The following is a 9,236-nucleotide window of genomic DNA, read 5'->3' as shown; positions in this document are numbered from 1 at the left end:
TTAGTAGAGACGGGGTTTCACCGTGTTAGCTAGGATGGTCTCGATCTCCTGACCTCGTGATCCACCCGTCTCGGCCTCCCAAAGTGCTGGGATTAAAGTGTGTTCTAATAGAGGTAGCTTGAACAAGACTTCTTAGTGATTTATCTTGTGTCAGTAAGATTGTTTTTATATTTTTATATGCAAAGTGATTTATCAAAACCACAAAAGACTCAGATAAATCCTGGAGGGAAAATGTCTTCCTGATCTCAACTGAAAGTTAACCTCAAGAACTTGGGTTATTAATTCTGCAACTGGGGCAGCAGCGGAGGAGTAGGGGAACGCAGATTATCTCTGCCTGAACAGCGGAGTCTTTAGATCAAACACCAAAAATAGAAGAGGAGGAAAAAGACAAGCCTTAAGTAAAATATACAAAAACAAAGCAGCGGGAGAATAAGAAAACTATTGTTTTCTTGGATGTAGGAGCAAAGAGAGGAACCCCAGAAGAGAGGAAAGCAAATATACGCCTCTTAGTATCTGATTTTCAGAGTCATTGAACTAGGTCTCTGAGAATCAAATTTTTCTTCTCAAATGATTTTTCTTTACAATAATAGCCTATGCAAAATAAAACCAGCTGTCTCAAAGGAAAACACACATCTTTCCTTGCATTCCGAATGCTTTGATTGGAAAGGAAATTTCAGACCCCTTAGGGCATTCCTGTCTCTTGGGGAAGATTATCATTTTGTGATTTGATAAGTGTAACACACATTGCAATTCCTGCAAGATGTTTGACTGGTACAGAATTTCGTGTTTTCAGTCATTAGAATGACTAAGTTATTTCAAATATATTATCATCAAAGGTATTGTAATGTGGGGACACAGGAAAGATTCACTTTTCACCTATGCATTCCTGAGAGCTAAAAAAACAAATTAGATCATCATAAATCAGCTCATATTTTCACCCACACAATTTTTTTTGTGAATTTTATTTTTATTCTGATTTATTTTATTACTGACCAAGAATTTAGCACCAGATTCATCCTAGATATACATAATAAATATAATAATAAGTGTAACTTTCAAAAGAATTTATAATAAATACATATTCATAATTATTCAAATGTATATCTCAAGTACAAATGTGTTGAGCATATCCATAGTAAAATAAGAGCTAATGGCCGGGCGCAGTGGCTCATACCTGTAATCCCAGCACTTAGGGATTAGAGGCTGTGGAGGGTGGATCATGAGGTCAGGAGTTCAAGACCAGCCTGGCCAATATGGTGAAACCCTGTCTCTACTAAAAATACAAAAATTAGCCTGGTGTGGTGGCATTGGCCTGTAGTCCCAGCTACTTGGGAGGCTAAAGCAGAAGAATCCCTTGAACCTGGGAGGCAGATATTGCAGTGAGCCGAGATTGTGCCACTGCACTCAAGCCTGGGTGACAGAGCAAGACTCCGTCTCAACCAACCAAAAAACAAAAAACAAAAGCTAATATTTATTGAGCACTTCCTATGTTTAAAACATAAATCCAATACTTTCTTTTTATCATTTAATCCTCTGTTAGATAGTATGCTCTTACCATACAAAAGAAAACGGAAGTTAAATAATCAATATGGTATAGAGAATAAATTTGAATTAATAATATTAAATGCCTTATTATACTCTGAGCTATAATTGAAGGAAACTAAGGTATTACAGAATACATATATAGAATAAAAAGTAATTTCATCATTTCATCAAATGAACATATATATTACGATGAGAACTTATTTTTGATTAACAACCGTGCTACCTCTCTGAAATTTAGAAACAATACTTCGTGGTTGATTTGGACGACCCAAGTACCAGCTGAGAAAAGTGCCATGAATTTCTTGTTTTGTTTACAAATTTTCTTCTAACAAAGAAGGAATTACACATTTAAAATGATTCATTAATTAATATGCTACATTATTAAAGAAAGTCAGCTAACACTCAGCCCAAGAACCCAGTTAATAAACCCAAGGATAAAAAGCTTAGCATAGAGAAACAGGTAATGGTGGCTTGGGTAGTTCAGAAATGTCAGTAGAATAAAGACTTGCCAAATCTTGGTAACAGACATTACAAAGTTAGGTAAAGAAGAAGTAGCTAAAGGTTTTCTTATAGGATCCAAACACCAAGAAATGAGGTGACAGGAATTGTATGTGGTATATAGATTTTATGAGAGGTGGAGTTACACCTGGAGGTGAACATGAATTGTATGTTTAACAAGAACTAGGCAGGAATGAGAACTAGGAAAGTTTTCCTTTAAACATTAGGACTAAAGTCAGAATGTAGTTGAGACAGAGGTGCATATGGGGAAATGGGGCAGCACTGAACTGGAGAGCCAGGTGAAGGTGTTACTACCAGAGAAAGTGGTCATATCCAAGGATACAAACAGCCAAGTTCTGTAGTTTGGGCCCAGAGCCTTTTTCCTCTTGTTCTTTTACCTCAAGTAGACGTTGATCAGCTTAAGCAGTTGCAAGGATCAGCCCTGCCTGTATTTCTTCAAAAATTATTGAATTGGAAATCATAGAAAACAATGTTTGTTTTAAAATGTAAATAACATTACCACTATATGTTTATGGTAAGATAAGATGGGAAAATAAACTCAGGGGAAATACGGAAGGATGAGAAGGTAAAAAGAAGTAAGACTGTGCTTTGGATATCCTATCTCCGAAAGTGGATATCTCTGAAAGTCACTTAAACAATGGTGCCCTGTAAGAAGCCAAGATAAGGCAGAGAATAAGAAAGAAGAGAGTTTGTTCATTCATTCATTCATTCATTCATTCATTCATTCATGTATTTAACAACTGTTGAAATGTGTACTATAGTATGTGCTATTATACTACAGTATGTCCTGGGTGCTGGAAATACAGACATAAAAAGGCATACTATCTACCTTCAAGAGACTCCCAATTTAGTTGGGGAGGTAGATTTGTAAATGAAGAAAACAAAAATTATATTACAGACATATTTATAGTATCAATGTGAGAAGAAAGGAGACACTGGTTAAGCCTTAGTCCTTGGGGAGTAGAAGAGAGAAAAGAGGTGAAGATTCCCAGTGACTATATAGCTTCGTTGTGTCTTGAAGGGTGAACAGGGATTATACAGACACACAAGTGTATAATGGAGAATGGGGATTATAGGAAGACAGATTGACACATTATGCAACCTATAGTTGTGATGTAGTATAACATGTTTATGAATTGAAAGTATCACACTGATGGATGTATCAGTCAGGCTCTAATAAGGAGACAGAAATCACATAGTAAATTGGACAGGAAATGTTCATATAAAAATTATTATAACAGGATTTCAGTGAGAAGAGATGGCTAATAAGAAGTAAAGAGAACTATAAAGGATGACTAAATAGCAGAAGACAGAGCCGCCACCCCTAAGTCTCAGATAGGGTTCCCGAGATAGAATGGTAACAATTTTGCAATATGAACATCTGACAAAGATCTAACACCCAGCATCTGTAAGGCATTTAAACAAATTTACAAGGAAAAAAAACCCCAAAAAACCAATAGCCGCATTAAAAAGTGGGCAAAGGACACTGATACAGTTTGACTGTGTCCCCACCCAAATCTCATCTTGAATTGTAGCTCCTATAATTCCCATGTGTTGTGGGAGGGACCCAATAGGAGATAATTGAATCATATGGGTGGTTCCCCCATACTGTTCTCATGGTGGTGAATAAGTCTCATGAGATCTGATGGTTTTATAAGGGGGAACCCCTCTTGCTTGGTTCTCATTCTATCTTGCCTGCCACCATGTAAGATGTGCCTTTCACCTTCCGCCATGATTGTGAGGCTTCCCCAGCCACATGGAACTGTGAGTCCATTAAACCTCTTTTTCTTTGTAAATTATGCAGTTTCAGGTGTGTCTTTATCAGCAGCGTGAAAACAGACTGATACAGACATGAACAGACGCTTCTCAAAAGAAGATATACATGTGGCCAAAAATTATATGAAAAAAGCCAAACATCACTGATCATTAGGGAAATGCAAATCAAAGCCACAATGAAATACCATCTCATACCAGTCAGAATGGCTATTACTGAAAAGTCAAAAAACAACAGATGCTGGTGAAGTTGTGGAGAAAAAGGAATGCTTTACACTGTTGGTGGAAGTGTAAATTAGTTCAACCATTGTGGAAGACAGTGTGGCAATTCCTCAAAGACCTAGAGGCAGAAATATCATTTGACTTAGCAATCCCATTATTGAGTATATACCCAATGGAATATAAATCATTCTGTTATAAAGATACATGCATGTGTATGTTCATTGCAGCACTATTCACAACAGCAAAGACATGCAGTTAACCCAAATCTCCATCAATGATAGGCTGGATAAAGAAAATGTGGTATACACCATATACACCATAGAATACTATGCATCCATAAAAAGGAACAAGATAATGTCCTTTGCAGGAACATGGATGGAGCTGGAATCCATTATCCCCAGCAAACAAATGCAGGAATAGAAAACCAAACACTGCATGTTCTCACTTATAAGTGGGAGCTGAACAATGAGAAAATAGACACAGGGAGGGGAACAACACACACTTAGGCCTATGGTGGGGAAGTGGGGAGAGAGAGCATCAGGAGAAATAGTTAATGCATGCTGGGCTTAGTACCTAGGTTGTGGGTTGACAGGTGCAGCAAATCACCATGGCACACTTTTACCCATGAAACAAACTTTCACATTCTGTACATGTACTCTGTAACTTAAATTAAAATAAAATTTAAAAATATAAAAGGACAGTAGAAGGATAAAAAATAGTTAAATAATTAAAAAAAGAAAACCCTTCATCTTCTAGTGTCTCTCCAGCATACACTTCTGACTGAGCTTAAAATCATGTCAGCTGATAAGTAAAAAAAAAAAAAAAAAAAAAAAAAAAAAAAAAAAAAAATGCCCAAGCTCAATTTTACAAAACAAGCAATGAAGAATGATTTTGGAGTTCAGCGGCAATAAATTGGTAACTGGCACAATTGATTAAAAATGCTTGGAGATACTACAATTGGTGTAGGAGAGAAGCCAAGTTCAGATGGTTGTGAACACATAGAAGAGACAAGGGCTCAGGAAATTTCATAGTCCACATTCTGTGATGTATGAGAGAATCTTGGTTCTGAATCCAGCATCTTATAAAAATAGGTATCTACGTGCTAAATTTTTGCATACACTCAGACTGTAGAGCTAAAGCTAAGGAAGAAAACTTGTGGACTGAATTTGTTATGGAGTTAGCTCCGTTTTTCTTTAACTCTCAGTTCATATAGATTCCTTAATTTATTAGAACCATGTGTGACAATATGAATATCAAATTTTATTATTTGAGCTAAATAATATAAAGTGATCAATGATTACACATGTGCTCCTGCCAAATTTTCAGAGAGGCTCACCCTCACCCCAAAATCCTAGCAAGATTATATTCTTGCAAAATGCTCTGAAGAGCCAACTTCTCTTTCTTCCTAATATTTACTTCAGTTCATAATAACATATTAATGCACAATGTTTGATAAAGCCTGTATTCCTCACTAAACTGCAAGCTTCAAGAGATCAGAGACTATTTTTGTTCTCTGTAATTTTCTGAATGTCTGGCTCAGTGCCTGACACATAGTAGTATGTCAATAATATTCATTTCGTGAATGAATAACTGAACAAATCACTTTAGGTTTTGTTGAGATGATCTTGATAACCCAGAAAAACATTTCTTTTGTTATTAGTGCCGTTTAGAGGTAATGGCGTTTACATTAATGTCCTTTAAGTCGGGAGTACTTCTGATACCAAGTGATACTGGTCAGTACTTTTCCTATTTATATGTGTTAATTACATATGAGGGTCCACTCCCCTTTTTCTCACAATTGCTGCCTCTGGAGAAAGCTCCTGCGCTGCACAGACCACATTTGCTTCATCATGACTGCTGCTTCAGGATTCTTCCTTCACTGACTGTTCTCAGAAAGCAAATAAATGGGAAGGAGAAAAGACTTGATTAAATTCTCAATTTTTTTCATGGTTGTTTACTACTCTAACCTATTTAAAATGTATATACTCATAATTTAGGTGAAGTATGTTTGGTTTTGAAAAATTTGCTGCCAATAGAAAATATATATCTGCTATGAAAATTAATACCTTAAGCTGTGACTGTCAAAATTCTTTGAACTAATGGGCCTTTAAAGAAAGTGCATTATTTAGAGTCATTTAAAAGATGCAAACAATGCACGAGGAGATTCATAAAGCTATAAAATTATTCTAAGCCAGAACAGAATTTCCCTGATCTTTAAAGGGATTTAGCTATTAATTTTTAAATGCTGAACATAGTTGACATTTCAAATTGAATTGTTACTGAAGTAATCACATCGAATCTCTTGGTTAAATGTTCAAAGTAGAATCCATGAAATATGCATGTTACCAAATCAAGGCAAAGAGTCTTTCTTCAGAATACCTGATTTTTATTTAGATAAAATATTAGATGCCTTTTATTTTAAAATAAAACTATCACTTAATAGGAAGATACACTTACTCCTCAAAGAAAACCTGTGTGTAGAACTCAAGGGGCTTGTGCAATGTTTATTCTATAATTCAACTCTGCATATCCGTTGTTTGTGAAAAAGTGAACTTAAAACTTGTAAGACTCTATTTCTGATGTCAAGATACTTAGACTCTGATAGTATTGGGAAAACACACTATTTCTAGGAAGTGTTACATATCACAAATATTTTCCAAGATCAAATTTCCCAAAGTGTGGTATTGATACCTCTGTTGTCACATTAAATGAGTTTATGTCATCCATGAGTAACATGTTATAATTTTAATTTATTTTTAATTTTGTATTGACTGTCTTCCATTGTGTTCAGATCATATGATACTATTTATTTTTAGTAACTGTATAAAGTTTAATTTTAAAGAAGTATTTGTTAAAGAAACTAGATTTTTAAAAAGTACTAGTAAATAATAATACATATGGCATGCAGATGTTCACAACTATAAAATGTTTAATCAATGGTGATTGAGAAACAGTTCTAACAACTCTTTAATACAAGTTTACTAGCACTCTTTTTATATTAATAATACCTTCATGTCAGCGATTTTAGAAGGTCATGATGGGTGTTCAATAAATATTAGTTGAATGAATAAATTAATGAATAATGTGTTTTTAGAAATTTATATTTCTAATAAAATCAAGGAGGGGTACACTTAGTGCATTTAATTTTAGTTAAATCTTGGTAATTTGTTTTGAAGTAAGAGTGTTTCTTCTACCATAGGCTTGATAGAACATTTGACAATGCCTGTTTTTCCAGGAACTTCTGTGGCTATTCTCCCAATAGGATCTTCTCAACAGAAACTACACAGAATATAATAAAACATTTACAAAGCAATAACAAAAGTAAAATTTCTGTAATAAAACTAGATATAGGGATTACACAATGTATTAATTAAAGGTACTTTTTATATATTTGAATATGAAAATGTCATTTATACTGTTGACTTCAGTTATTAAATAGGTCATATGCCCTGAGGTTTTAAGGTTTTAGGAAAGCTAGAGAAGAGAAAGATTTCATAAAATATTTCCAGGCAAGTCCTGCAGAAGACACAGCAGTGTTCCAAATGGGATGAGTTTCTGTTGATAAGACTCAAGAGAAGGAGAGGTTTATCTTATCAAAACAGATGTCAGTGGCCACTACCTTTTCCATTATTTTGCAACAAGCAGCCTCACTGGGGTCTTCTCAGCACAGTAAACACTCAGTCAGCTATTTAGGAACTGTGGAGATTTCAAGACAGAGATTATTTACAGGTATCTGTTTTCATTTTCTTTGTTTCTTTGTTTGTTTTAATGAAGCTAACTCAAAAGTCAAATTTTACATGCTTAAGCACTAAATGTTTCCTTGAGTATGCTCAAATGAGTTCTATAGCAGGGAGGACATATCCAGAGATAATTAAAAAGAAAACAATTATGATGATAAATCAAAATGATCTAATGGGAGACAGAATATAGAGGCAGACTCCTAGTTGAACAATTTAATAGGTCAAGAGGGAAGTCTGTCCCTTTTTTTTTTTAATCTGAGATCTCTCAGAATGGTATTTAATGTAATGTGGTTCACCAGATAGAAGACTTTTTTCTTCTTCTTAGTATATCTTTTATATGTAAGCCTTTTCCCTTTGTCCTCAGTTATTTTAAGTGAATAATGGTAAATTTCCCAAGTGTTCATTATTTAGTTATTGTTGCCTGCCAGTGTCCATCTGCCTTAGGCAAAAATTTAAATTGCATACTTTATGTCATAAATTCACATCCTGTAATCTCTTGGATATTAAATTTGTTTAATATATGTTTACCATGCACTGGATAATACTGTGTTATATCAGGAGTACACAGGTGAACAAAAGACAATCTGTGTTCTGGGATCTTCACATTTAGGAGAGGGAAACTAGTATTTTCAAACTTCTATATTTTAATTTTGAAATGACAGATATATAAAGATTGTAATTGAAGAATGAAAGCTAGACATTTGGATCTGATGCTGAAAAGAGACGTGTGAAGTAAGTAGAATCTAGGCGATTATTGAATAAATGATTAAGGCTGGAATTATCCAGGAAAATATATATATATATCTCAAAGAGAAGCAATAGTGGTATCAAATAGGGAACCAAAGAGAGAATGGAAGAGAACCCATGCCAAGTGACATAAGCAAACTCAGAGAAGATGGCATGTAGTAGCATTACAAGAGGAGCGACTTTCAGGAAGCAGAGGGGTAAAGTAGAATGAGGACCAAGAATAAGACATTGACAACTTGACCTGATTAAATTAACATTTGAGACAACCATTTCTATAATAAAGGGAATGGGTTGTGGGAAGAAGGCAGGCTGATTACTGAAATGTGGTAAGAAGAGAGATATATGTAGCACTAGTTCAATGAAGACTCAGGGATAGGCCAGGCGCGGTGGCTCATTCCTGTAATCCCAACACTTTGGGAGGCCAAGACGGGTGAGGATCACTTGAGGCAAGGAGTTCGAGACCAGCCTAGCCAACATGACGAAACTCCATCTCTAAAAAAAATACAAAAATTAGCCGGGCATCATGGCACTTGCCTGTAATCCCAGTTACTCAGGCGACTGAGGCAGAAAATTGCTTGAACCTGGGAGGTGGAGGCTTCAGTGAGCCGAGATCGTGACACTGCACTCCAGCCTGGTTGACAGAGCGAGACTCCATCTCAAAAAAAAAAGGGGGGGGGGGGGGGGTAGGGT

General features: G+C 35.4%; 1 protein-coding gene and 1 long non-coding RNA gene across 2 annotated transcripts in view; one reads left to right on the top strand and one right to left on the bottom strand.

Moving 5' to 3' along the window:
• The window catches only part of EPHA6 (EPH receptor A6), a 960,105-nt gene that overhangs the window by 233,930 nt on the left and 716,939 nt on the right, over positions 1–9,236 (top strand). The gene's annotated exons all lie outside the window — the stretch shown is intronic.
• Positions 5,845–9,236, bottom strand: part of LOC108540772 (uncharacterized) — a 21,679-nt gene continuing 18,287 nt past the window's right edge. The window contains exons 3-4 of the long non-coding RNA XR_001888759.1: positions 7,679–7,755; positions 5,845–5,942 (exon numbers count right to left, since the gene is read on the bottom strand). This is a non-coding gene — a long non-coding RNA (uncharacterized LOC108540772). The remainder of the gene's footprint in view (positions 5,943–7,678; positions 7,756–9,236) is intronic.

This window comes from Rhinopithecus bieti, unplaced genomic scaffold (assembly GCF_001698545.2).
Source record: "Rhinopithecus bieti isolate Rb0 unplaced genomic scaffold, ASM169854v2 scaffold_18644, whole genome shotgun sequence".
In the NCBI taxonomy this organism is placed as follows: domain Eukaryota; kingdom Metazoa; phylum Chordata; class Mammalia; order Primates; family Cercopithecidae; genus Rhinopithecus; species Rhinopithecus bieti.
The sequence above is the reverse complement of the archived record's forward strand: the minus strand, read 5'-3'. Positions and strand labels throughout refer to the sequence as shown.